At 45.4% G+C, this 25,226-nt stretch overlaps 16 non-coding genes across 16 annotated transcripts; all 16 read left to right on the forward strand.

The window, feature by feature from the left end:
• Positions 1-285: 285 nt before the first annotated feature.
• Positions 286-357, forward strand: TRNAG-UCC (transfer RNA glycine (anticodon UCC)). Its single transcript has one exon. It is a non-coding gene; the product is annotated as a tRNA-Gly (tRNA).
• Positions 358-1,762: 1,405 nt separating this feature from the next.
• On the forward strand, positions 1,763-1,834 carry TRNAG-UCC (transfer RNA glycine (anticodon UCC)). The gene has a single exon. It is a non-coding gene; the product is annotated as a tRNA-Gly (tRNA).
• Positions 1,835-3,729: 1,895 nt separating this feature from the next.
• Positions 3,730-3,801, forward strand: TRNAG-UCC (transfer RNA glycine (anticodon UCC)). Its single transcript has one exon. It is a non-coding gene; the product is annotated as a tRNA-Gly (tRNA).
• A 2,388-nt stretch (positions 3,802-6,189) lies between these two features.
• On the forward strand, positions 6,190-6,261 carry TRNAG-UCC (transfer RNA glycine (anticodon UCC)). The gene has a single exon. It is a non-coding gene; the product is annotated as a tRNA-Gly (tRNA).
• A 913-nt stretch (positions 6,262-7,174) lies between these two features.
• On the forward strand, positions 7,175-7,246 carry TRNAG-UCC (transfer RNA glycine (anticodon UCC)). The gene has a single exon. It is a non-coding gene; the product is annotated as a tRNA-Gly (tRNA).
• A 2,389-nt stretch (positions 7,247-9,635) lies between these two features.
• TRNAG-UCC (transfer RNA glycine (anticodon UCC)) lies at positions 9,636-9,707 on the forward strand. Its single transcript has one exon. It is a non-coding gene; the product is annotated as a tRNA-Gly (tRNA).
• A 913-nt stretch (positions 9,708-10,620) lies between these two features.
• TRNAG-UCC (transfer RNA glycine (anticodon UCC)) lies at positions 10,621-10,692 on the forward strand. Its single transcript has one exon. It is a non-coding gene; the product is annotated as a tRNA-Gly (tRNA).
• Positions 10,693-14,065: 3,373 nt separating this feature from the next.
• On the forward strand, positions 14,066-14,137 carry TRNAG-UCC (transfer RNA glycine (anticodon UCC)). The gene has a single exon. It is a non-coding gene; the product is annotated as a tRNA-Gly (tRNA).
• Positions 14,138-16,525: 2,388 nt separating this feature from the next.
• On the forward strand, positions 16,526-16,597 carry TRNAG-UCC (transfer RNA glycine (anticodon UCC)). Its single transcript has one exon. It is a non-coding gene; the product is annotated as a tRNA-Gly (tRNA).
• A 905-nt stretch (positions 16,598-17,502) lies between these two features.
• Positions 17,503-17,574, forward strand: TRNAG-UCC (transfer RNA glycine (anticodon UCC)). Its single transcript has one exon. It is a non-coding gene; the product is annotated as a tRNA-Gly (tRNA).
• Positions 17,575-19,470: 1,896 nt separating this feature from the next.
• Positions 19,471-19,542, forward strand: TRNAG-UCC (transfer RNA glycine (anticodon UCC)). The gene has a single exon. It is a non-coding gene; the product is annotated as a tRNA-Gly (tRNA).
• A 1,406-nt stretch (positions 19,543-20,948) lies between these two features.
• On the forward strand, positions 20,949-21,020 carry TRNAG-UCC (transfer RNA glycine (anticodon UCC)). The gene has a single exon. It is a non-coding gene; the product is annotated as a tRNA-Gly (tRNA).
• A 419-nt stretch (positions 21,021-21,439) lies between these two features.
• Positions 21,440-21,511, forward strand: TRNAG-UCC (transfer RNA glycine (anticodon UCC)). Its single transcript has one exon. It is a non-coding gene; the product is annotated as a tRNA-Gly (tRNA).
• A 903-nt stretch (positions 21,512-22,414) lies between these two features.
• Positions 22,415-22,486, forward strand: TRNAG-UCC (transfer RNA glycine (anticodon UCC)). The gene has a single exon. It is a non-coding gene; the product is annotated as a tRNA-Gly (tRNA).
• Positions 22,487-23,398: 912 nt separating this feature from the next.
• TRNAG-UCC (transfer RNA glycine (anticodon UCC)) lies at positions 23,399-23,470 on the forward strand. The gene has a single exon. It is a non-coding gene; the product is annotated as a tRNA-Gly (tRNA).
• A 911-nt stretch (positions 23,471-24,381) lies between these two features.
• Positions 24,382-24,453, forward strand: TRNAG-UCC (transfer RNA glycine (anticodon UCC)). The gene has a single exon. It is a non-coding gene; the product is annotated as a tRNA-Gly (tRNA).
• Positions 24,454-25,226: the final 773 nt, after the last annotated feature.

Raw genomic sequence — 25,226 nt, forward strand, 5'->3', positions numbered from 1 at the left:
CTTCTGCAACAAAATAACTTCTGACGCTGAAGTTGGGCTTACTTCTAATAATGCTTCACCACTGTTAGTGCCTTTGCGTTCATTGACACCTCCGCTGCGTCACAGGTAACGACTCGATATTTGACTCAGAGGCCGCGCTTACAATAATGATAGCAGTGATCACAATTTTATGGGCAGCCAAGTTCAGACACGGGACGGAGCATCAGGCAATATTCTATCACTCTCTGCCCATCGTTACGATGCACGTGTTCCGGATGAACAGCTGAAGCAGCCTCGGACATGCTGGCGTCAGTGGTATAGTGGTTAGCATAGCTGCCTTCCAAGCAGTTGTCCCGGGTTTGATTCCCGGCCGACGCATCTTTTTTATGTTGCTCTTTTTTAAGTTGTGTTATAATGTGCAAGACGCTGTTTATTCCATTGCACGAAAGCCATTCGACTGTTTCACGAAAACGCCCAACTATTTTAAATAGTCAGAGTTTCGTGTTTCAGATTCTTCTGCAAAAAAAAAACTTCTGACGCTGGAGTTGGGCTTACTTCTAATAATGCTTCACCACTGTTAGTGCCTTTGCGTTCATTGACACCTCCACTGCGTCACAGGTAACGAGTCGATATTTGACTCAGAGGCCGCGCTTACAATAACGATAGCAGTGATCACAATTTTATGGGCAGCCAAATTCAGACACAAGACGGAGCACCAGGCCATAATTTATCACTCTCTGCCCACCGTTACAATGCACGTGTTCCGGATGAACAGCTGAAAGCAGCCTCGCAAATGCAGGCATCGGTGGTATGTAGTTAGCATAGCTGCCTTTCAAGCAGTTGACCCGGGTTTGATTCCCAGCTGACGCTTTTTTTCTATGTTGCTCTTTTTTAAGTTGTGGTATATTGTGCAAGACGCTGTTTAGTCCATTGCACGAAAGCCATTCGGCTGTTTCACGAAAACGCCCAACTATTTTAAAAAGTCAGAGTTTCATGTTTCAGATTCTTCTGCAACAAAAAAACTTCTGACGCTGAAGTTGAGCTTACTTCTAATAATGCTTCACCACTGTTAGTACCTTTGCGTTCATTGACACCTCCGCTGCGTCACAGTTAACGAGTCGATATTTGACTCAGAGGTCGCGCTTACAATAACGATAGCAGTGATCACAATTTTATGGGCAGCCAAATTCAGACACGGGACGGAGCACCAGGCAATAATTTATCACTCTCTGCTTATCGTTACAATGCACGTGTTCCGGATGAACAGCTGAATGCAGCCTCACAAATGCAGGCATCGGTGGTATGGTAGTTAGCATAGCTGCCTTCCAAGCAGTTGACCCGGGTTTGATTCCCAGCTGACGCTTTTTTTCTATGATGCTCTTTTTTAAGTTGTGGTATATTGTGCAAGACGCTGTTTAGTCCATTGCACGAAAGCCATTCGGCTGTTTCACGAAAACGCCCAACTATTTTAAAAAGTCAGAGTTTCATGTTTCAGATTCTTCTGCAACAAAATAAATTCTGACGCTGAAGTTGGGCTTACTTCTAAGAATGCTTCACCACTGTTAGTGCCTTTGCGTTCATTGACACCTCCGCTGCGTCACAGGTAACGACTCGATATTTGACTCAGAGGCCGCGCTTACAATAATGATAGCAGTGATCACAATTTTATGGGCAGCCAAGTTACGACACGGGATGGAGCATCAGGCAATATTCTATCACTCTCTGCCCATCGTTACGATGCACGTGTTCCGGATGAACAGCTGAAGCAGCCTCGGACATGCTGGCGTCAGTGGTATAGTGGTTAGCATTGCTGCCTTCCAAGCAGTTGTCCCGGGTTTGATTCCCGGCCGACGCATCTTTTCTATATTGCTCTTCTTCAAGTTGTGGTATATTGTGCAATACGCTGTTTATTCTATTGCACGAAAGCCATTCGGCTGTTTAACGAAAACGTCCAACTATTTCAAAAAGTCAGAGTTTCTTGTTTCAGATTCTTCTGGAACAAGATAATTTCTGACGCTGAAGTTGGGCTAATTTCTAATAATACTTCACCACTGTTAGCGCCTTTACGTTCATTGACACATCCGCTGCGTTACAGGTAACGAGTCGATTGTTCACTCAGGGGCCGTGCTTACAATAATGATAGCAGTGATCACAATTTTATAGGCAGCCAAATTCAGACACAGCACGGAGCCGCAGCCAATTTTCTGTCACTCTCTGCCCATCGTTAAAATGCAAGTGTTCCCGATGAACAGCTGAAAGCAGCCTCGCAAATGCCGGCGTCGGTGATATAGTGGTTAGAAGAGCTGCCTTCCAAGCAGTTGACCCGGGTTCGATTCCCGGTCGACGCATCTTTTCTTTGTTGCTTTTGCTGAGTTGTGTTACATTGTGCAATACACTGTTATTTCCATTGCACGAAAGCCATTCGGCTGTTTGACGAAAAGGCCCAACTATTTAAAAAGTCAGAGTTTCATGTTTCAGATTCTTCTGACACAAAATGACTTCTGAGGTTCAAGTTGGGCTAACTTCTACCTGTGCTTCACCATTGTTAGCGCCTTTATGATCATTGACACCTCCGCTGCGTCACAGGTAACGAATCGATTGTTCACTCAGGGGCCGTGCTTACAATATTGATAGCAGTGATCACAATTTTATAGGCAGCCAAATTCAGACACAGCACGGAGCCGCAGCCAATTTTCTGTCACTCTCTGCCAATCGTTACAATGCATGTGTTCCGGATGAACAGCTGAATGCAGCCTCGCAAATGCGGGCGTCGCTGGTATAGTGGTTAGCATAGCTGTCTTCCAAGCAGTTGTCCCGGGTTTGATTCCCGGCCGACGCATCTTTTTTATGTTGCTCTTTTTTAAGTTGTGTTACAATGTGCAAGACGCTGTTTAGTCCATTGCACGAAAGCCATTCGGCTGTTTCACGAAAACGCCCAACTATTTTAAAAAGTCAGAGTTTCATGTTTCAGATTCTTCTGCAACAAAATAACTTCTGACGCTGAAGTTGGGCTTACTTCTAATAATGCTTCACCACTGTTAGTGCCTTTGCGTTCATTGACACCTCCGCTGCGTCACAGGTAACGACTCGATATTTGACTCAGGGGCCGCGCTTACAATAATGATAGCAGTGATCACAATTTTATGGGCAGCCAAGTTCAGACACGGGACGGAGCATCAGGCAATATTCTATCACTCTCTGCCCATCGTTACGATGCACGTGTTCCGGATGAACAGCTGAAGCAGCCTCGGACATGCTGGCGTCAGTGATACGGTGGTTAGCATAGCTGCCTTCCAAGCAGTTGACCCGGGTTTGATTCCCAGCCTACGCACCTTTCTATGTTGCTCTTCTTCAAGTTGTGGTATATTGTGCAAGACGCTGTCTAGTCCATTGCACGAAAGCCATTCGGCTGTTTCACGAAAACGCCCAACTACTTTAAAAAGTCAGAGTTTCATGTTTCAGATTCTTCTGCAACAAAATAACTTCTGACGCTGAAGTTGGGCTTACTTCTAATAATGCTTCACCACTGTTAGTGCCTTTGCGTTCATTGACACCTCCGCTGCGTCACAGGTAACGAGTCGATTGTCGACTCAGAGGCCGCGCTTACAATAATAATAGCAGTGATCACAATTTTATAGGCAGCCAAATTCAGACACGGGACGGAGCACCAGGCAATATTCTATCACTCTCTGCCCATCGTTACGATGCACGTGTTCCGGATGAACAGCTGAAGCAGCCTCGGACATGCTGGCGTCAGTGGTATAGTGGTTAGCATAGCTGCCTTCCAAGCAGTTGTCCCGGGTTTGATTCCCGGCCGACGCATCTTTTCTATATTGCTCTTCTTCAAGTTGTGGTATATTGTGCAATACGCTGTTTATTCTATTGCACGAAAGCCATTCGGCTGTTTAACGAAAACGTCCAACTATTTCAAAAAGTCAGAGTTTCTTGTTTCAGATTCTTCTGGAACAAGATAATTTCTGACGCTGAAGTTGGGCTAATTTCTAATAATACTTCACCACTGTTAGCGCCTTTACGTTCATTGACACATCCGCTGCGTTACAGGTAACGAGTCGATTGTTCACTCAGGGGCCGTGCTTACAATAATGATAGCAGTGATCACAATTTTATAGGCAGCCAAATTCAGACACAGCACGGAGCCGCAGCCAATTTTCTGTCACTCTCTGCCCATCGTTAAAATGCAAGTGTTCCCGATGAACAGCTGAAAGCAGCCTCGCAAATGCCGGCGTCGGTGATATAGTGGTTAGAAGAGCTGCCTTCCAAGCAGTTGACCCGGGTTCGATTCCCGGTCGACGCATCTTTTCTTTGTTGCTTTTGCTGAGTTGTGTTACATTGTGCAATACACTGTTATTTCCATTGCACGAAAGCCATTCGGCTGTTTGACGAAAAGGCCCAACTATTTAAAAAGTCAGAGTTTCATGTTTCAGATTCTTCTGACACAAAATGACTTCTGAGGTTCAAGTTGGGCTAACTTCTACCTGTGCTTCACCATTGTTAGCGCCTTTATGATCATTGACACCTCCGCTGCGTCACAGGTAACGAATCGATTGTTCACTCAGGGGCCGTGCTTACAATATTGATAGCAGTGATCACAATTTTATAGGCAGCCAAATTCAGACACAGCACGGAGCCGCAGCCAATTTTCTGTCACTCTCTGCCAATCGTTACAATGCATGTGTTCCGGATGAACAGCTGAATGCAGCCTCGCAAATGCGGGCGTCGCTGGTATAGTGGTTAGCATAGCTGTCTTCCAAGCAGTTGTCCCGGGTTTGATTCCCGGCCGACGCATCTTTTTTATGTTGCTCTTTTTTAAGTTGTGTTACAATGTGCAAGACGCTGTTTAGTCCATTGCACGAAAGCCATTCGGCTGTTTCACGAAAACGCCCAACTATTTTAAAAAGTCAGAGTTTCATGTTTCAGATTCTTCTGCAACAAAATAACTTCTGACGCTGAAGTTGGGCTTACTTCTAATAATGCTTCACCACTGTTAGTGCCTTTGCGTTCATTGACACCTCCGCTGCGTCACAGGTAACGACTCGATATTTGACTCAGGGGCCGCGCTTACAATAATGATAGCAGTGATCACAATTTTATGGGCAGCCAAGTTCAGACACGGGACGGAGCATCAGGCAATATTCTATCACTCTCTGCCCATCGTTACGATGCACGTGTTCCGGATGAACAGCTGAAGCAGCCTCGGACATGCTGGCGTCAGTGATACGGTGGTTAGCATAGCTGCCTTCCAAGCAGTTGACCCGGGTTTGATTCCCAGCCTACGCACCTTTCTATGTTGCTCTTCTTCAAGTTGTGGTATATTGTGCAAGACGCTGTCTAGTCCATTGCACGAAAGCCATTCGGCTGTTTCACGAAAACGCCCAACTACTTTAAAAAGTCAGAGTTTCATGTTTCAGATTCTTCTGCAACAAAATAACTTCTGACGCTGAAGTTGGGCTTACTTCTAATAATGCTTCACCACTGTTAGTGCCTTTGCGTTCATTGACACCTCCGCTGCGTCACAGGTAACGAGTCGATTGTCGACTCAGAGGCCGCGCTTACAATAATAATAGCAGTGATCACAATTTTATAGGCAGCCAAATTCAGACACGGGACGGAGCACCAGGCAATATTCTATCACTCTCTGCCCATCGTTACAATGCACGTGTTCCGGATGAACAGCTGAAAGCAGCCTCGCAAATGCAGGCATCGGTGGTATGGTAGTTAGCATGGCTGCCTTCCAAGCAGTTGACCCGGGTTTGATTCCCAGCTGACGCTTTTTTTCTATGTTGCTCTTTTTTAGGTTGTGGTATATTGTGCAAGACGCTGTTTAGTCCATTGCACGAAAGCCATTCGGCTGTTTCACGGAAACGCCCAACTATTTTAAAAAGTCAGAGTTTCATGTTTCAGATTCTTCTGCAACAAAATAACTTCTGACGCTGAAGTTGGGCTTACTTCTAATAATGCTTCACCACTGTTAGTGCCTTTGCGTTCATTGACACCTCCGCTGCGTCACAGGTAACGACTCGATATTTGACTCAGAGGCCGCGCTTACAATAATGATAGCAGTGATCACAATTTTATGGGCAGCCAAGTTCAGACACGGGACGGAGCATCAGGCAATATTCTATCACTCTCTGCCCATCGTTACGATGCACGTGTTCCGGATGAACAGCTGAAGCAGCCTCGGACATGCTGGCGTCAGTGGTATAGTGGTTAGCATAGCTGCCTTCCAAGCAGTTGTCCCGGGTTTGATTCCCGGCCGGCGCATCTTTTCTATGTTGCTCTTATTTAAGTTGTGTTATAATGTGCAAGACGCTGTTTATTCCATTGCACGAAAGCCATTCGACTGTTTCACGAAAATGCCCAACTACTTTAAAAAGTCAGAGTTTCATGTTTCAGATTCTTCTGCAACAAAATAACTTCTGACGCTGAAGTTGGGCTTACTTCTAATAATGCTTCACCACTGTTAGTGCCTTTGCGTTCATTGACACCTCCGCTGCGTCACAGGTAACGAGTCGATTGTCGACTCAGAGGCCGCGCTTACAATAATGATAGCAGTGATAACAATTTTATAGGCAGCCAAATTCAGACACGGGACGGAGCACCAGGCAATATTCTAACACTCTCTGCCCATCGTTACAATGCACGTGTTCCTGATGAACAGCTGAAAGCAGCCTCGCAAATGCAGGAATCGGTGGTATGGTAGTTAGAATAGCTGCCTTCCAAGCAGTTGACCCGGGTTTGATTCCCAGCTGACGCTTTTTTTCTATGTTGCTCTTTTTTAAGTTGTGGTATATTGTGCAAGACGCTGTTTAGTCCATTGCACGAAAGCCATTCGGCTGTTTCACGAAAACGCCCAACTATTTTAAAAAGTCAGAGTTTCATGTTTCAGATTCTTCTGCAACAAAATAAATTCTGACGCTGAAGTTGGGCTTACTTCTAATAATGCTTCACCACTGTTAGTGCCTTTGCGTTCATTGACACCTCCGCTGCGTCACAGGTAACGACTCGATATTTGACTCAGAGGCCGCGCTTACAATAATGATAGCAGTGATCACAATTTTATGGGCAGCCAAGTTACGACACGGGATGGAGCATCAGGCAATATTCTATCACTCTCTGCCCATCGTTACGATGCACGTGTTCCGGATGAACAGCTGAAGCAGCCTCGGACATGCTGGCGTCAGTGGTATAGTGGTTAGCATAGCTGCCTTCCAAGCAGTTGTCCCGGGTTTGATTCCCGGCCGACGCATCTTTTCTATATTGCTCTTCTTCAAGTTGTGGTATATTGTGCAATACGCTGTTTATTCTATTGCACGAAAGCCATTCGGCTGTTTAACGAAAACGTCCAACTATTTCAAAAAGTCAGAGTTTCTTGTTTCAGATTCTTCTGGAACAAGATAATTTCTGACGCTGAAGTTGGGCTAATTTCTAATAATGCTTCACCACTGTTAGCGCCTTTACGTTCATTGACACATCCGCTGCGTTACAGGTAACGAGTCGATTGTTCACTCAGGGGCCGTGCTTACAATAATGATAGCAGTGATCACAATTTTATAGGCAGTCAAATTCAGACACAGCACGGAGCCGCAGCCAATTTTCTGTCACTCTCTGCCCATCGTTAAAATGCAAGTGTTCCCGATGAACAGCTGAAAGCAGCCTCGCAAATGCCGGCGTCGGTGATATAGTGGTTAGAAGAGCTGCCTTCCAAGCAGTTGACCCGGGTTCGATTCCCGGTCGACGCATCTTTTCTTTGTTGCTTTTGCTGAGTTGTGTTACATTGTGCAATACACTGTTATTTCCATTGCACGAAAGCCATTCGGCTGTTTGACGAAAAGGCCCAACTATTTAAAAAGTCAGAGTTTCATGTTTCAGATTCTTCTGACACAAAATGACTTCTGAGGTTCAAGTTGGGCTAACTTCTACCTGTGCTTCACCATTGTTAGCGCCTTTATGATCATTGACACCTCCGCTGCGTCACAGGTAACGAATCGATTGTTCACTCAGGGGCCGTGCTTACAATATTGATAGCAGTGATCACAATTTTATAGGCAGCCAGATTCAGACACAGCACGGAGCCGCAGCCAATTTTCTGTCACTCTCTGCCAATCGTTACAATGCATGTGTTCCGGATGAACAGCTGAATGCAGCCTCGCAAATGCGGGCGTCGCTGGTATAGTGGTTAGCATAGCTGTCTTCCAAGCACTTGTCCCGGGTTTGATTCCCGGCCGACGCATCTTTTTTATGTTGCTCTTTTTTAAGTTGTGTTACAATGTGCAAGACGCTGTTTATTCCATTGCACGAAAGCCATTCGACTGTTTCACGAAAACGCCCAACTATTTTAAAAAGTCAGAGTTTCATGTTTCAGATTCTTCTGCAACAAAATAACTTCTGATGCTGAAGTTGGGCTTACTTCTAATAATGCTTCACCACTGTTAGTGCCTTTGCGTTCATTGACACCTCCGCTGCGTCACAGGTAACGAGTCGATTGTTGACTCAGAGGCCGCGCTTACAATAATGATAGCAGTGATCACAATTTTATAGGCAGCCAAATTCAGACACGGGCGGGACACCAGGCAATATTCTATCACTCTCTGCCCATCGTTACAATGCACGTGTTCCGGATAAACAGCTGAAAGCAGCCTCGCATATGCAAGCGTCGGTGATATGGTGGTTAGCATAGCTGCCTTCCAAGCAGTTGACCCGGGTTTGATTCCCAGCCTACGCACCTTTCTATGTTGCTCTTCTTCAAGCTGTGGTATATTGTGCAAGACGCTGTTTAGTCCATTGCACGAAAGCCATTCGGCTGTTTCACGAACACGCCCAACTATTTTAAAAAGTCAGAGTTTCATGTTTCAGAATCTTCTGCAACAAAATAACTTCTGACGCTGAAGTTGGGCTTACTTCTAATAATGCTTCACCATTGTTAGTGCCTTCGCGTTCATTGACACCTCCGCTGCGTCACAGGTAACGAGTCGATATTTGACTGAGAGGCCGCGCTTACAATAACGATAGCAGTGATCACAATTTTATGGGCAGCCAAATTCAGACACGGGACGGAGCACCAGGCCACAATTTATCACTCTCTGCCCATCGTTACAATGCACGTGTTCCGGATGAGCAGCTGAAAGCAGCCTCGCAAATGCAGGCATCGGTGGTATGGTAGTTAGCATAGCTGCCTTCCAAGCATTTGACCCGGGTTTTGATTCCCAGCTGACGCTTTTTTTCTATGTTGCTCTTTTTTAAGTTGTGGTATATTGTGCAAGACGCTGTTTAATCCATTGCACGAAAGCCATTCGGCTGTTTCACGGAAACGCCCAACTATTTTAAAAAGTCAGAGTTTCATGTTTCAGATTCTTCTGCAACAAAATAACTTCTGACGCTGAAGTTGGGCTTACTTCTAATATTGCTTCACCACTGTTAGTGCCTTTGCGTTCATTGACACCTCCGCTGCGTCACAGGTAACGACTCGATATTTGACTCAGAGGCCGCGCTTACAATAATGATAGCAGTGATCACAATTTTATGGGCAGCCAAGTTCAGACACGGGACGGAGCATCAGGCAATATTCTATCACTCTCTGCCCATCGTTACGATGCACGTGTTCCGGATGAACAGCTGAAGCAGCCTCGGACATGCTGGCGTCAGTGGTATAGTGGTTAGCATAGCTGCCTTCCAAGCAGTTGTCCCGGGTTTGATTCCCGGCCGGCGCATCTTTTCTATGTTGCTCTTATTTAAGTTGTGTTATAATGTGCAAGACGCTGTTTATTCCATTGCACGAAAGCCATTCGACTGTTTCACGAAAATGCCCAACTACTTTAAAAAGTCAGAGTTTCATGTTTCAGATTCTTCTGCAACAAAATAACTTCTGACGCTGAAGTTGGGCTTACTTCTAATAATGCTTCACCACTGTTAGTGCCTTTGCGTTCATTGACACCTCCGCTGCGTCACAGGTAACGAGTCGATTGTCGACTCAGAGGCCGCGCTTACAATAATGATAGCAGTGATAACAATTTTATAGGCAGCCAAATTCAGACACGGGACGGAGCACCAGGCAATATTCTAACACTCTCTGCCCATCGTTACAATGCACGTGTTCCTGATGAACAGCTGAAAGCAGCCTCGCAAATGCAGGAATCGGTGGTATGGTAGTTAGAATAGCTGCCTTCCAAGCAGTTGACCCGGGTTTAATTCCCAGCTGACGCTTTTTTTCTATGTTGCTCTTTTTTAAGTTGTGGTATATTGTGCAAGACGCTGTTTAGTCCATTGCACGAAAGCCATTCGGCTGTTTCACGAAAACGCCCAACTATTTTAAAAAGTCAGAGTTTCATGTTTCAGATTCTTCTGCAACAAAATAAATTCTGACGCTGAAGTTGGTCTTACTTCTAATAATGCTTCACCACTGTTAGTGCCTTTGCGTTCATTGACACCTCCGCTGCGTCACAGGTAACGACTCGATATTTGACTCAGAGGCCGCGCTTACAATAATGATAGCAGTGATCACAATTTTATGGGCAGCCAAGTTACGACACGGGATGGAGCATCAGGCAATATTCTATCACTCTCTGCCCATCGTTACGATGCACGTGTTCCGGATGAACAGCTGAAGCAGCCTCGGACATGCTGGCGTCAGTGGTATAGTGGTTAGCATAGCTGCCTTCCAAGCAGTTGTCCCGGGTTTGATTCCCGGCCGACGCATCTTTTCTATATTGCTCTTCTTCAAGTTGTGGTATATTGTGCAATACGCTGTTTATTCTATTGCACGAAAGCCATTCGGCTGTTTAACGAAAACGTCCAACTATTTCAAAAAGTCAGAGTTTCTTGTTTCAGATTCTTCTGGAACAAGATAATTTCTGACGCTGAAGTTGGGCTAATTTCTAATAATGCTTCACCACTGTTAGCGCCTTTACGTTCATTGACACATCCGCTGCGTTACAGGTAACGAGTCGATTGTTCACTCAGGGGCCGTGCTTACAATAATGATAGCAGTGATCACAATTTTATAGGCAGTCAAATTCAGACACAGCACGGAGCCGCAGCCAATTTTCTGTCACTCTCTGCCCATCGTTAAAATGCAAGTGTTCACGATGAACAGCTGAAAGCAGCCTCGCAAATGCCGGCGTCGGTGATATAGTGGTTAGAAGAGCTGCCTTCCAAGCAGTTGACCCGGGTTCGATTCCCGGTCGACGCATCTTTTCTTTGTTGCTTTTGCTGAGTTGTGTTACATTGTGCAATACACTGTTATTTCCATTGCACGAAAGCCATTCGGCTGTTTGACGAAAAGGCCCAACTATTTAAAAAGTCAGAGTTTCATGTTTCAGATTCTTCTGACACAAAATGACTTCTGAGGTTCAAGTTGGGCTAACTTCTACCTGTGCTTCACCATTGTTAGCGCCTTTATGGTCATTGACACCTCCGCTGCGTCACAGGTAACGAATCGATTGTTCACTCAGGGGCCGTGCTTACAATATTGATAGCAGTGATCACAATTTTATAGGCAGCCAGATTCAGACACAGCACGGAGCCGCAGCCAATTTTCTGTCACTCTCTGCCAATCGTTACAATGCATGTGTTCCGGATGAACAGCTGAATGCAGCCTCGCAAATGCGGGCGTCGCTGGTATAGTGGTTAGCATAGCTGTCTTCCAAGCACTTGTCCCGGGTTTGATTCCCGGCCGACGCATCTTTTTTATGTTGCTCTTTTTTAAGTTGTGTTACAATGTGCAAGACGCTGTTTATTCCATTGCACGAAAGCCATTCGACTGTTTCACGAAAACGCCCAACTATTTTAAAAAGTCAGAGTTTCATGTTTCAGATTCTTCTGCAACAAAATAACTTCTGATGCTGAAGTTGGGCTTACTTCTAATAATGCTTCACCACTGTTAGTGCCTTTGCGTTCATTGACACCTCCGCTGCGTCACAGGTAACGAGTCGATTGTTGACTCAGAGGCCGCGCTTACAATAATGATAGCAGTGATCACAATTTTATAAGCAGCCAAATTCAGACACGGGCGGGACACCAGGCAATATTCTATCACTCTCTGCCCATCGTTAAAATGCACGTGTTCCGGATAAACAGCTGAAAGCAGCCTCGCATATGCAAGCGTCGGTGATATGGTGGTTAGCATAGCTGCCTTCCAAGCAGTTGACCCGGGTTTGATTCCCAGCCTACGCACCTTTCTATGTTGCTCTTCTTCAAGCTGTGGTATATTGTGCAAGACGCTGTTTAGTCCATTGCACGAAAGCCATTCGGCTGTTTCACGAACACGCCCAACTATTTTAAAAAGTCAGAGTTTCATGTTTCAGAATCTTCTGCAACAAAATAACTTCTGACGCTGAAGTTGGGCTTACTTCTAATAATGCTTCACCATTGTTAGTGCCTTCGCGTTCATTGACACCTCCGCTGCGTCACAGGTAACGAGTCGATATTTGACTGAGAGGCCGCGCTTACAATAACGATAGCAGTGATCACAATTTTATGGGCAGCCAAATTCAGACACGGGACGGAGCACCAGGCCACAATTTATCACTCTCTGCCCATCGTTACAATGCACGTGTTCCGGATGAGCAGCTGAAAGCAGCCTCGCAAATGCAGGCATCGGTGGTATGGTAGTTAGCATAGCTGCCTTCCAAGCATTTGACCCGGGTTTTGATTCCCAGCTGACGCTTTTTTTCTATGTTGCTCTTTTTTAAGTTGTGGTATATTGTGCAAGACGCTGTTTAATCCATTGCACGAAAGCCATTCGGCTGTTTCACGAAAACGCCCAACTATTTTAAAAAGTCAGAGTTTCATGTTTCAGATTCTTCTGCAACAAAATAACTTCTCATGCTGAAGTTGGGATTACTTCTAATAATGCTTCACCACTGTTAGTGCCTTTGCGTTCATTGACACCTCCGCTGCGTCACAGGTAACGACTCGATATTTGACTCAGGGGCCGCGCTTACAATAATGATAGCAGTGATCACAATTTTATGGGCAGCCAAGTTCAGACACGGGACGGAGCATCAGGCAATATTCTATCACTCTCTGCCCATCGTTACGATGCACGTGTTCCGGATGAACAGCTGAAGCAGCCTCGGACATGCTGGCGTCAGTGATACGGTGGTTAGCATAGCTGCCTTCCAAGCAGTTGACCCGGGTTTGATTCCCAGCCTACGCACCTTTCTATGTTGCTCTTCTTCAAGTTGTGGTATATTGTGCAAGACGCTGTCTAGTCCATTGCACGAAAGCCATTCGGCTGTTTCACGAAAACGCCCAACTACTTTAAAAAGTCAGAGTTTCATGTTTCAGATTCTTCTGCAACAAAATAACTTCTGACGCTGAAGTTGGGCTTACTTCTAATAATGCTTCACCACTGTTAGTGCCTTTGCGTTCATTGACACCTCCGCTGCGTCACAGGTAACGAGTCGATTGTCGACTCAGAGGCCGCGCTTACAATAATAATAGCAGTGATCACAATTTTATAGGCAGCCAAATTCAGACACGGGACGGAGCACCAGGCAATATTCTATCACTCTCTGCCTATCGTTACAATGCACGTGTTCCGGATGAACAGCTGAAAGCAGCCTCGCAAATGCAGGCATCGGTGGTATGGTAGTTAGCATGGCTGCCTTCCAAGCAGTTGACCCGGGTTTGATTCCCAGCTGACGCTTTTTTTCTATGTTGCTCTTTTTTAGGTTGTGGTATATTGTGCAAGACGCTGTTTAGTCCATTGCACGAAAGCCATTCGGCTGTTTCACGAAAACGCCCAACTATTTTAAAAAGTCAGAGTTTCATGTTTCAGATTCTTCTGCAACAAAATAACTTCTGACGCTGAAGTTGGGCTTACTTCTAATAATGCTTCACCACTGTTAGTGCCTTTGCGTTCATTGACACCTCCGCTGCTTCACAGGTAACGACTCGATATTTGACTCAGAGGCCGCGCTTACAATAATGATAGCAGTGATCACAATTTTATGGGCAGCCAAGTTCAGACACGGGACGGAGCCTCAGGCAATATTCTATCACTCTCTGCCCATCGTTACGATGCACGTGTTCCGGATGAACAGCTGAAGCAGCCTCGGACATGCTGGCGTCAGTGGTATAGTGGTTAGCATAGCTGCCTTCCAAGCAGTTGTCCCGGGTTTGATTCCCGGCCGGCGCATCTTTTCTATGTTGCTCTTATTTAAGTTGTGTTATAATGTGCAAGACGCTGTTTATTCCATTGCACGAAAGCCATTCGACTGTTTCACGAAAATGCCCAACTACTTTAAAAAGTCAGAGTTTCATGTTTCAGATTCTTCTGCAACAAAATAACTTCTGACGCTGAAGTTGGGCTTACTTCTAATAACGCTTCACCACTGTTAGTGCCTTTGCGTTCATTGACACCTCCGCTGCGTCACAGGTAACGAGTCGATTGTCGACTCAGAGGCCGCGCTTATAATAATGATAGCAGTGATAACAATTTTATAGGCAGCCAAATTCAGACACGGGACGGAGCACCAGGCAATATTCTATCACTCTCTGCCCATCGTTACAATGCACGTGTTCCTGATGAACAGCTGAAAGCAGCCTCGCAAATGCAGGCATCGGTGGTATGGTAGTTAGAATAGCTGCCTTCCAAGCAGTTGACCCGGGTTTGATTCCCAGCTGACGCTTTTTTTCTATGTTGCTCTTTTTTAAGTTATGGTATATTGTGCAAGACGCTGTTTAGTCCATTGCACGAAAGCCATTCGGCTGTTTCACGAAAACGCCCAACTATTTTAAAAAGTCAGAGTTTCATGTTTCACATTCTTCTGCAACAAAAAAACATCTGACTCTGAAGTTGGGCTTACTTTTAATAATGCTTCACCACTGTTAGTGCCTTTGCGTTCATCGACACCTCCGCTGCGTCACAGTTAACGAGTCGATATTTGACTCAGAGGCCGCGCTTACAATAACGATAGCAGTGATCACAATTTTATGGGCAGCCAAGTTACGACACGGGATGGAGCATCAGGCAATATTATGTCACTCTCTGCCCATCGTTACGATGCACGTGTTCCGGATGAACAACTGAAGCAGCCTCGGACATGCTGGCGTCAGTGGTATAGTGGTTAGCATAGCTGCCTTCCAAGCAGTTGTCCCGCGTTTGATTCCCGGCCGACGCATCTTTTCTATATTGCTCTTCTTCAAGTTGTGGTATATTGTGCAATACGCTGTTTATTCTATTGCACGAAAGCCATTCGGCTGTTTAACGAAAACGTCCAACTATTTCAAAAAGTCAGAGTTTCTTGTTTCAGATTCTTCTGCAACAAGATAACTTCTGACGCTGAAGTTGGGCTAATTTCTAATAATGCTTCACCACTGTTAGCGCCTTTACGTTCATTGACACCTCCGCTGCGTCACAGGTAACGAGTCGATTGTTCACTCAGGGGCCGTGCTTACAATAATGATAGCAGTGATCACAATTTTATAGGCAGCCAAATTCAGACACAGCACGGAGCCGCAGCCAATTTTCTGTCACTCTCTGCCCATCGTTAAAACGCAAGTTTTCCCGATGAACAGCTGAAAGCAGCCTCGCAAATGCCGGCGTCGGTGATATAGTGGTTAGAAGAGCTGCCTTCCAAGCAGTTGACCCGTATTCGATTCCCGGTCGACGCATCTTTTCTTTGTTGCTTTTGGTGAGTTGTGTTACATTGTGCAATATACTGTTATTTCCATTGCACGAAAGCCATTCGGCTGTTTGACGAAAAGGCCCATATATTTAAAAAGTCAGAGTTTCATGTTTCAGATTCTTCTGACACAAAATGACTTCTGAGGTTCAAGTTGGGCTAACTTCTACCTGTGCTTCACCACTGTTAGCGCCTTTATGATCATTGACACCTCCGCTGCATCACAGGTAACGAATCGATTGTTCAGTCAGGGGCCGTGCTTACAATATTGATAGCAGCGATCACAATTTTATAGGCAGCCAAATTCAGACACAGCACGGAGCCGCAGCGAATTTTCTGTCACTCTCTGCCCATCGTTAAAATGCAAGTGTTCCCGATGAACAGCTGAAAGCAGCCTCGCAAATGCCGGCGTCGGTGATATAGTGGTTAGAAGAGCTGCCTTCCAAGCAGTTGACCCGGGTTCGATTCCCGGTCGACGCATCTTTTCTTTGTTGCTTTTGCTGAGTTGTGTTACATTGTGCAATACACTGTTATTTCCATTGCACGAAAGCCATTCGGCTGTTCGACGAAAAGTTCCAACTATTTTAAGAAGTCAGAGTTTCATGTTTCAGATTCTTCTGACACAAAATAACTTCTGAGGCTCAAGTTGGGCTAACTTCTACTAATGCTTCACCATTGTTAGCGCCTTTACGATCATTGACTTCTCCGCTGCGTCACATGTAACGAGTCTATTGTTCACTCGGAGGCCGCGCTTACAATAATGGTAGCAGTGATCACAATTTTATAGGCAGCCAAATTCAGACACGGCACGGAGCCTCAGCCAATTTTCTGTCACTCTCTGCCCATCGTTACAATGCACGTGTTCCGGATGAACAGCTGAAGCAGCCTCGCTAATGCTGGCGTCAGTGGTATAGTGGTTAGCATAGCTGCCTTCCAAGCAGTTGTCCCGGGTTTGATTCCCGGCCGACGCATCTTTTCTATGTTGCTCTTTTCTAAATTGTGTTATAATGTGCAAGACGCTGTTTATTCCATTGCACGAAAGCTATTCGGCTGTTTCACGAAAACGCCAAACTATTTAAAAAGTCAAAGTTTCATGTTTCAGATTCTTCTGCAGCGAAATAAATTCTGAGGCTGATGTTGGGCTAACTTCTACAAATGCTTCACTACTGTTAGCGCCTTTCCATTCATTGACACCTCCGCTGCGTCACAAGTAACGAGTCGATTGTTGACTAAGAGGCCGCGCTTACAATAATAATAGCAGTGATCACATATTTATAGGCAGCCAAATTCAGACACGGCACGATGCCATAGACAATTTTCTGTTACTCTCTGCCCATCGTTACACTGCATGTGTTCCCGATGAACAGCTGAAAGCAGCCTCGCAAATGCTGGCGTCGGTGGTATAGTGGTTAGCATAGCTGCCTTCCAAGCAGTTGACTCGGGTTTGATTCCAAGCCGACGCACCTTTTCTATGTAGCTGTTTTTCAAGTTGTGGTATATTGTGCAATACGCTGTTTATTCTATTGCACGAAAGCCATTCGGCTGTTTGATGAAAATGCCCGACTATTTTAAAAAGTCACAGTTTCATGTTTCAGATTCTTCTGCAAGGAAATAACTTTTGAGGCTGAAGTTGGGCAAACGTCTATTACTGCTTCAACACTGTTAGCGCCTTTACGTTCATTGACACCATCACAGGTAACGAGTTGAGTGTTGACTCAGAGGCCTCGCTTACAATAATGATAGCAGTGATCACAATTTTATAGGCAGCCGAATTCAGACACGGCACGGAGCCCCAGCCTATTTTCTCTCACCCTCTGCCCATAGTTAAAATGTACGTGTTCCGGATGAACAGCTGAAAGCAGCCTCGCAAATGCCGGCGTCGGTGGTATAGTGGTTAGCATAGCTGCCTTCCAAGCAGTTGACCCCGGTTCGAGTCCGGGCCGACGCATCTTTTCTTCGTTGCTTTTGCTGAGTTGTGTTACAATGTGCAATACACTGTTATTTCTATTGCACGAAAGCCATTCGGCTGTTCGACGAAAAGTCCCAACTATTTTAAAAAGTCAGAGTTTCATGTTTCAGATTCTTCTGACACAAAATAACTTCTGAGGCTCAAGTTTGGCTAACTTCTACTAATGCTTCACCACTGTTAGCGCCTTTACGATCATTGATATCTCCGCTGCGTCACAGGTATCGAGTCGATTGTTGACTCGGAGGCCACGCTTACAATAATGAGAGCAGTGATCACAATTTTATAATCAGCCAAATTCAGACACGGCACGGAGCCTCAGCCTATTTTCTCTCACCCTCTGCCCATCGTTACAATGCACGTGTTCCGGATGAACAGCTGAAGCAGCCTCGCAAATGCTGGCTTCAGTCGTATAGTGGTTAGCATAGCTGCCTTCCAAGCAGTTGTCCCGGGTTTGATTCCCCGCCGACGCATCTTTTCTATGTTGCTCTTTTCAAAATTGTGTTATATTGTGCAAGACGCTGTTTATTCTATTGCACGAAAGCCAGTCGGCTGTTTCACGAAAACGCCCAACTATTTTAAAAAGTCAAAGTTTCATGTTTCAGAATCTTCTGCAGCGAAATACCTTCTGAGGCTGATGTTGGGCTAACTTCTACTAATGATTCACTACTGTTAGCGCCTTTACAGTAATTGACACCTCCGCTGCGTCACAGGTAACGAGTCGATTGTTCACTCGGAGGCCGCGCTTACAATAATGATAGCAGTGATCACAATTTTATGGGCAGCCAAATTCAGACACGGGACGGAGCCTCAGCCAATTTTCTGTCACTCTCTGCCCATCGTTGCAATGCACGTGTCACGGATGAACAGCTGAAGCAGCCTCGCAAATGCCGGCGTCAGTGATATAGTGGTTAGCATAGCTGCCTTCCAAGCAGTTCACCCGGGTTTGATTCCCGGCCAACGCATCTTTTCTAAGTTGCTTTTGCTAAGTTGTGTTATATTGTGCAATATGCGTTTTATTCTATTGCACGAAAGCCATTCGGCTGTTTGACGAAAACGCCCGGCTATTTTAAAAAGTCAGAGTTTCATGTTTCAGATTCTACTGCAACAAGATAACTTCTGAGGTTGAAGTGTGGCAAACTTCTACTACTGCTTCACCACTGTTAGCGCCTTTACGTTCATTGACACCTCCGCTGCGTCACAGGTAACAAGTCGATTGTTGACTCAGAGGTTGCGCTTACAATAATGATAGCAGTGATCACAATTTTATAGGCAGCCAAATTCAGACAAGGCGCGGAGCCTCAGCCAATTTTCTGTCACTCTCTGCCCATCTTTGCGATGCACGTGTTCCGGATGAACAGCTAAAAGCAGCCTCGCAAATGCAGGCGTCGGTGGTATAGTGGTTAGCATAGCTGCCTTCCAAACAGTTTATCTGGGTTTGATTCCCGGCCGGCGCATCTTTTCTATGTTGCTTTTTTCTAAGTTGTGTTACATTGTGCAATCCGCTGTTTGTTCCATTGCATGAAAGCCTTTCGGCTGTTTCACGAAAACGCCCGACTGTTTTAAAAAGTCAAAGTTTCATGTTTAAGATTCTTCTGCAGCGAAATACCTTCTGAGGCTGATGTTGGGCTAACTTCTACTAATGCTTCACTACTGTTAGCGCCTTTACATTCATTGACACCTCCGATGCGTCACAAGTAACGAGTCCATTGTTGGCTAAGACGCCGTGCTTACAATGATAATAGCATTGATCACAATTTTATAGGCAGCCAAATTCAGACACGGCACGGAGCCCTAGACAATTGTGTGTTACTCTCTGCCAATCGGTACAATGCACGTGTTCCCGATGAACAGCTGAATGCAGCCTCGCAAATGCCGGCGTCAGTGGTATAGTGGTTAGCATAGCTGCCTTCCAAGCAGTTGACCCGGGTTCGATTCCCGGCCGACGCATCTTTTCTATGTTGCTCTTTTCTAAGTTGTGTTATAATGTGCAAGACGTTGTTTATTCCATTGCACGAAAGCCATTCGGCTGTTTTACGAAAACGCCAAACTATTTTAAAAAGTCAAAGTTTCATGTTTCAGACTCTTCTGCAACAAAATAACTTCTGTCGCTGAAGTTGGGCTTACTTTTAATAATGCTTCACCACTGTTAGTGCCATTGCGTTCATTGGCACCTCCACTGCGTCACAGGTAATGAGTCGATATTGGACTCAGAGGCCGCGCTTACAATAATGTTAGCAGTGATCACAACTTTTTAGGCAGCCAAATTCAGACACGGCACGGAGCCTCAGCCAATTTTCTGTCACTCTCTGCCCATCGTTGCAATGCACGTGTTTCGGATTAACAGCTGAAAGCAGCCTCGCAAATGCGGGCGTCGGTGGTATAGTGGTTAGCATAGCTGCCTTCCAAGCAGTTGATCTGGGTTTGATTCCCGGCAGGGGCATCTTTTCTATGTTGCTTTTTTCTAAGTTGTGTTACATTATGCAAACCGCTGTTTGCTCTATTGCACGAAAGTCATTCGGCTGTTTGACAAAAATGCCCGACTATTTTGAAAAGTCTGAGTTTCATGTTTCAGATTCTTTTGACACAAAATAACTTCTGAGGCTCAAGTTCGGTGAACTTCTACTAATGCTTCACCACTGCTAGCGCCTTTACGATCATTCACATCTCCGCTGCGTCACAGGTAACGAGTCGATTGTTCACTCGGTGGCCGCGCTTACAATAATGATAGCCGTGATCACAATTTCATAGGCAGCGAAATTCAGACACGGCACGGAGCCTCAGCCAATTTTCTGTCACTCTCTGCTCATCGTTACAATGCAGGTGTTCCGGATGAACAGCTGAAGCAGCCTCGCAAATGCTGGCGTCAGTGGTATATAGGTTATCATAGCTGCCTTCCAAGCAGTTGTCCCGGGTTTGATTCCCTGCCAACGCATCTTTTCTATGTTGCTCTTTTCTAAGTTGTGTTATAATGTGCAAGACGTTGTTTATTCCATTGCACGAAAGCCATTCGGCTGTTTTACGAAAACGCCAAACTATTTTAAAAAGTCAAAGTTTCATGTTTCAGATTCTTCTGCAACAAAATAACTTCTGTCGCTGAAGTTGGGCTTACTTCTAATAATGCTTCACCACTGTTAGTGCCTTTGCATTCATCGGCACCTCCATTGCGTCACAGGTAATGAGTCGATATTGGACTCAGAGGCCGCGCTTACAATAATGTTAGCAGTGATCACAACTTTTTAGGCAGCCAAATTCAGACACGGCACGGAGCCTCAGCCAATTTTCTGTCACTCTCTGCCCGTCGTTGCCATGCACGTGTTTCGGATGAACAGCTGAAAGCAGCCTCGCAAATGCGGGCGTCGGTGGTATAGTGGTTAGCATAGCTGCCTTCCAAGCAGTTGATCTGGGTTTGATTCCCGGCCGGCGCATCTTTTCTATGTTGCTTTTTTCTAAGTTGTGTTACATTATGCAAACCGCTGTTTGTTCTATTGCACGAAAGTCATTCGGCTGTTTGACGAAAATGCCCGACTATTTTAAAAAGTCAGAGTTTCATGTTTCAGATTCTTCTGACACAAAATAACTTCTGAGGCTCAAGTTTGGCGAACTTCTGCTAATGCTTCACCACTGCTAGCGCCTTTACGATCATTGACATCTCCGCTGCGTCACAGGTAAAGAGTCGATTGTTCACTCGGAGGCCGCGCTTACAATAATGATAGCAGTGATCACAATTTTAGGCAGCCAAATTCAGGCACGGCACGGAGCCCAAGCCAACTTTCTGTCACTCTCTGCCCATCGTTACCATGCACGTGTTCCGGATGAAAAGCTGAAAGCAGCCTCGCCAATTCCGGCGTCGGTGGTGTAGTGGTTAGCATAGCTGCCTTCCAAGCTGTTGACCCGGGTTTGATTCCCGACCGACGCATCTTTTCCATGTTGCTTTTGCTAAGTTGTGTTATATTGTGCAATATGCTGTTTATTCTATTGCACGAAAGCCATTCAGCTGTTTGATGAAAACGCCCGACTATTTTAAAAAGTCAGAGTTTCATGTTTCAGATTCTTCTGCAAGAAATTAAATTTTGAGGCTGAAGTTGGGCAAACGTCTACTACTGCTTCATTACTGTTAGCGCCTTTACGTTCATTGACACCATCACATGTAACGAGTCGATTGTTGACTCAGAGGCCTCGCTTACAATAATGATAGCAGTGATCGCAATTTTATAGGCAGCCGAATTCATACAAGGCACGGAGCCCCAGCCACTTTTCTCTCACCCTATGCCCATAGTTACAATGTACGTGTTCGGGATGAACAGCAGAAAGCAGCCTCGCAAATGCCAGCGTCAGTGATATAGTGGTTAGCATAGCTGCCTTCCAAGCAGTTGACCCCGGTTTGATTCCCGGCCGACGCATCTTTTCTATGTTGCTTTTGCTAAGTTGTGTATATTGTGCAATATGCGTTTTATTCTACTGCACGAAAGCCATTCAGCTGTTTGACGAAAACGCCCGACTATTTTAAAAAGTCAGAGTTTCATGTTTCAGATTCTTCTGCAGCAAAATAACTTCTGAGGCTGCAGTTGGCCTAACTTCTACTAATGCTTCACTACTGTTAGCGCCATTACATTCATTGACACCTCCGATGCGTCACAAGTAACGAGTCGATTGTTGGCTAAGAGGCCGTGCTTACAATGATAATAGCATTGATCACAATTTTATAGGCAGCCAAATTCAGACACGGCACAGAGCCCTAGACAATTGTGTGTTACTCTCTGCCCATCGGTACAATGCACGTGTTCCCGATGAACAGCTGAATGCAGCCTCGCAAATGCCGGCGTCAGTGGTATAGTGGTTAGCATAGCTGCCTTCCAAGCAGTTGACCCGGGTTCGATTCCCGGCCGACGCATCTTTTCTTTGTTGCTTTTGCTGAGTTGTGTTACGTTGTGCAATACACTGTTATTTCTGCTGCACGAAAGCTATTCGGCTGTTTGACAAGAGGACCCAACTATTTTAAAAAGTCAGAGTTTCGTGTTTCAGATTCTTCTGACACAAAATAACTTCTGAGGCTCAAGTTTGGCGAACTTCTACTAATGCTTCACCACTGCTAGCGCCTTTACGATCATTGACATCTCCGCTGCATCACAGGTAACGAGTCGATTGTTCACTCGGTGGCCGCGCTTACAATACTGATAGCAGTGATCACAATTTTATAGGCAGCGAAATTCAGACACGGCACGGAGCCTCAGCCAATTTTCTGTCACTCTCTGTCCATCGTTACAATGCAGGTGTTCCGGATGAACAGCTGAAGCAGCCTCGCAAATGCTGGCGTCAGTGGTATATAGGTTAGCATAGCTGCCTTCCAAGCAGTTGTCCCGGGTTTGATTCCCTGCCGACGCATCTTTTCTATGTGGCTCTTTTCTAAATTGTGTTTTAATGTGCAAGACGCTGTTTATTCCATTGCATGAAAGCCAATCGGCTGTTTCACGAAAACGCCCAACTATTTTAAAAAGCCAAAGTTTCATGTTTCAGGTTCTTCTGCAGCGAAATAACTTCTGAGGCTGATGTTGGGCTAACTTCTACCAATGCTTCACTACTGTTAGCGCCTTTACATTCATTGACATCTCCACTGCGTCACAGGTAACGAGACGATTGTTGACTCAGAGGCCGCGCTTACAATAATGATAGCAATGATCACAATTTTATAGACAGCCAAATTCAGACACGGGACGGAGCACCAGGCAATATTCTATCACTCTCTGCCCATCGTTAGAATGCAAGTGTTCCCGATGAACAGCTGAAAGCAGCCTCGCAAATGCCATCGTCGGTGATATAGTGGTCAGCATAGCTGCCTTCCAAGCAGTTGACCCGGGTTCGATTCCCGGCTGACGCATCTTTTCTTTGTTGCTTTTGCTGAGTTGTGTTACATTGTGCAATACACTGTTAATTCCCTTCCACGAAAGCCATTCGGCTGTTTCACGAAAAGGCCCAATTATTTTAAAAAGTCAGAGTTTCATGTTTCAGATTCTTCTGGCACAAAATAACTTCTGAGGCTCAAGTTGGGCTAACTTCTACTAATGCTTCACCATTGTTAGCGCCTTTAAAATTATTGACATCTCCGCTGCGTCACAGGTAACGAGTCGATTGTTCACTCGGAGGCCGCGCTTACAATAATGATAGCAGTGATCACAATTTTATACGCAGCCAAATTCAGACACGGCACGGAGCCTCAGCCAACTTTCTGTCACTCTCTGCCCATCGTTACAATGCACGTGTTCCGGATGAACAGCTGAAGCAGCCTCGCAAATGCTGGCTTCAGTCGTATAGTGGTTAGCATAGCTGCCTTCCAAGCAGTTGTCCCGGGTTTGATTCCCTGCCGACGCATCTTTTCTATGTTGCTCTTTTCTAAATTTTGTTATAATGTGCAAGACGTTGTTTATTCCATTGCATGAAAGCCAATCGGCTGTTTAACGAAAACGCCCAACTATTTTAAAAAGTCAAAGTTTCATGTTTCAGATTCTCCTGCAACGAAATAACTTCTGAGGCTGATGTTGGGCTAACTTCTACCAATGCTTCACTACTGTTAGCGCCTTTACATTCATTGACATCTCCGCTGCGTCACAGGTAACGAGTCGATTGTTCACTCGGAGGCCGCGCTTACAATAATGATAGCAGTGATCACAACTTTTAGGCAGCAAAATTCAGACACGGCACGTAGCCCAAGCCAACTTTCTGTTACTCTCTGCCCATCGTTGCAATGTACGTTTTCTGGATGAACAGCTGAAAGCAGCCTCACAAATGCGGGCGTCGGTGGTATAGTGGTTAGCATAGCTGCCTTCCAAGCTGTTGACCCGGGTTTGATTCCCGGCCGACGCATCTTTTCCATGTTGCTTTTGCTAAGTTGTGTTATATTGTGCAATATGCTGTTTATTCGATTGCACGAAAGCCTTTCGGCTGTTTGACGAAAACGCCCGACTATTTTAAAAAGTCTGAGTTTCATGTTTCAGATTCTTCTGCAGCAAAATAACTTCTGAGGCTGATGTTGGGCTAACTTCTACTAATGCTTCACTACTGTTAGCGCCTTTGCGTTCATTGACACTTCCGCTGCGTCACAGGTAACGAGACGATTGTTCACTCAGAGGCCTCGCTTACAATAATGATAGCAGTGATCACAATTTTATAGGCAGCCAAATTCAGACACGGCACGAAGCCCCAGCCACTTTTCTGTCACTCTCTGCCTATCGTTACAATGCACGTGTTCCGGATGAACAGCTGAAGCAGCCTCACAAATGCTGGCGTCAGTGGTATAGTGGTTAGCATAGCTGCCTTCCAAGCAGTTATCCCGGGTTTGATTCCTGGCCAACGCATCTTTTCTATGTTGCTCTTATTTAAGTTGTGTTATAATGTGCAAGACGCTGTTTTTTCCATTGCACGAAAGCCTTTCGGCTGTTTGACGAAAACGCCCGACTATTTTAAAAAGTCAGAGTTTCATGTTTCAGATTCTTCTGCAGCAAAATAACTTCTGAGGCTGAAGTTGGGCTAGCTTCTACTAATGCTTCACTACTGTTATCGCCTTTACATTCATTGACACCTCCGCTGCGTCATAGGTAACGAGTCGATTGTTGACTAAGAGGCCGCGCTTACAATAA

This window comes from Rhipicephalus microplus, chromosome 8, assembly GCF_043290135.1.
Source record: "Rhipicephalus microplus isolate Deutch F79 chromosome 8, USDA_Rmic, whole genome shotgun sequence".
NCBI classification, from domain to species: domain Eukaryota; kingdom Metazoa; phylum Arthropoda; class Arachnida; order Ixodida; family Ixodidae; genus Rhipicephalus; species Rhipicephalus microplus.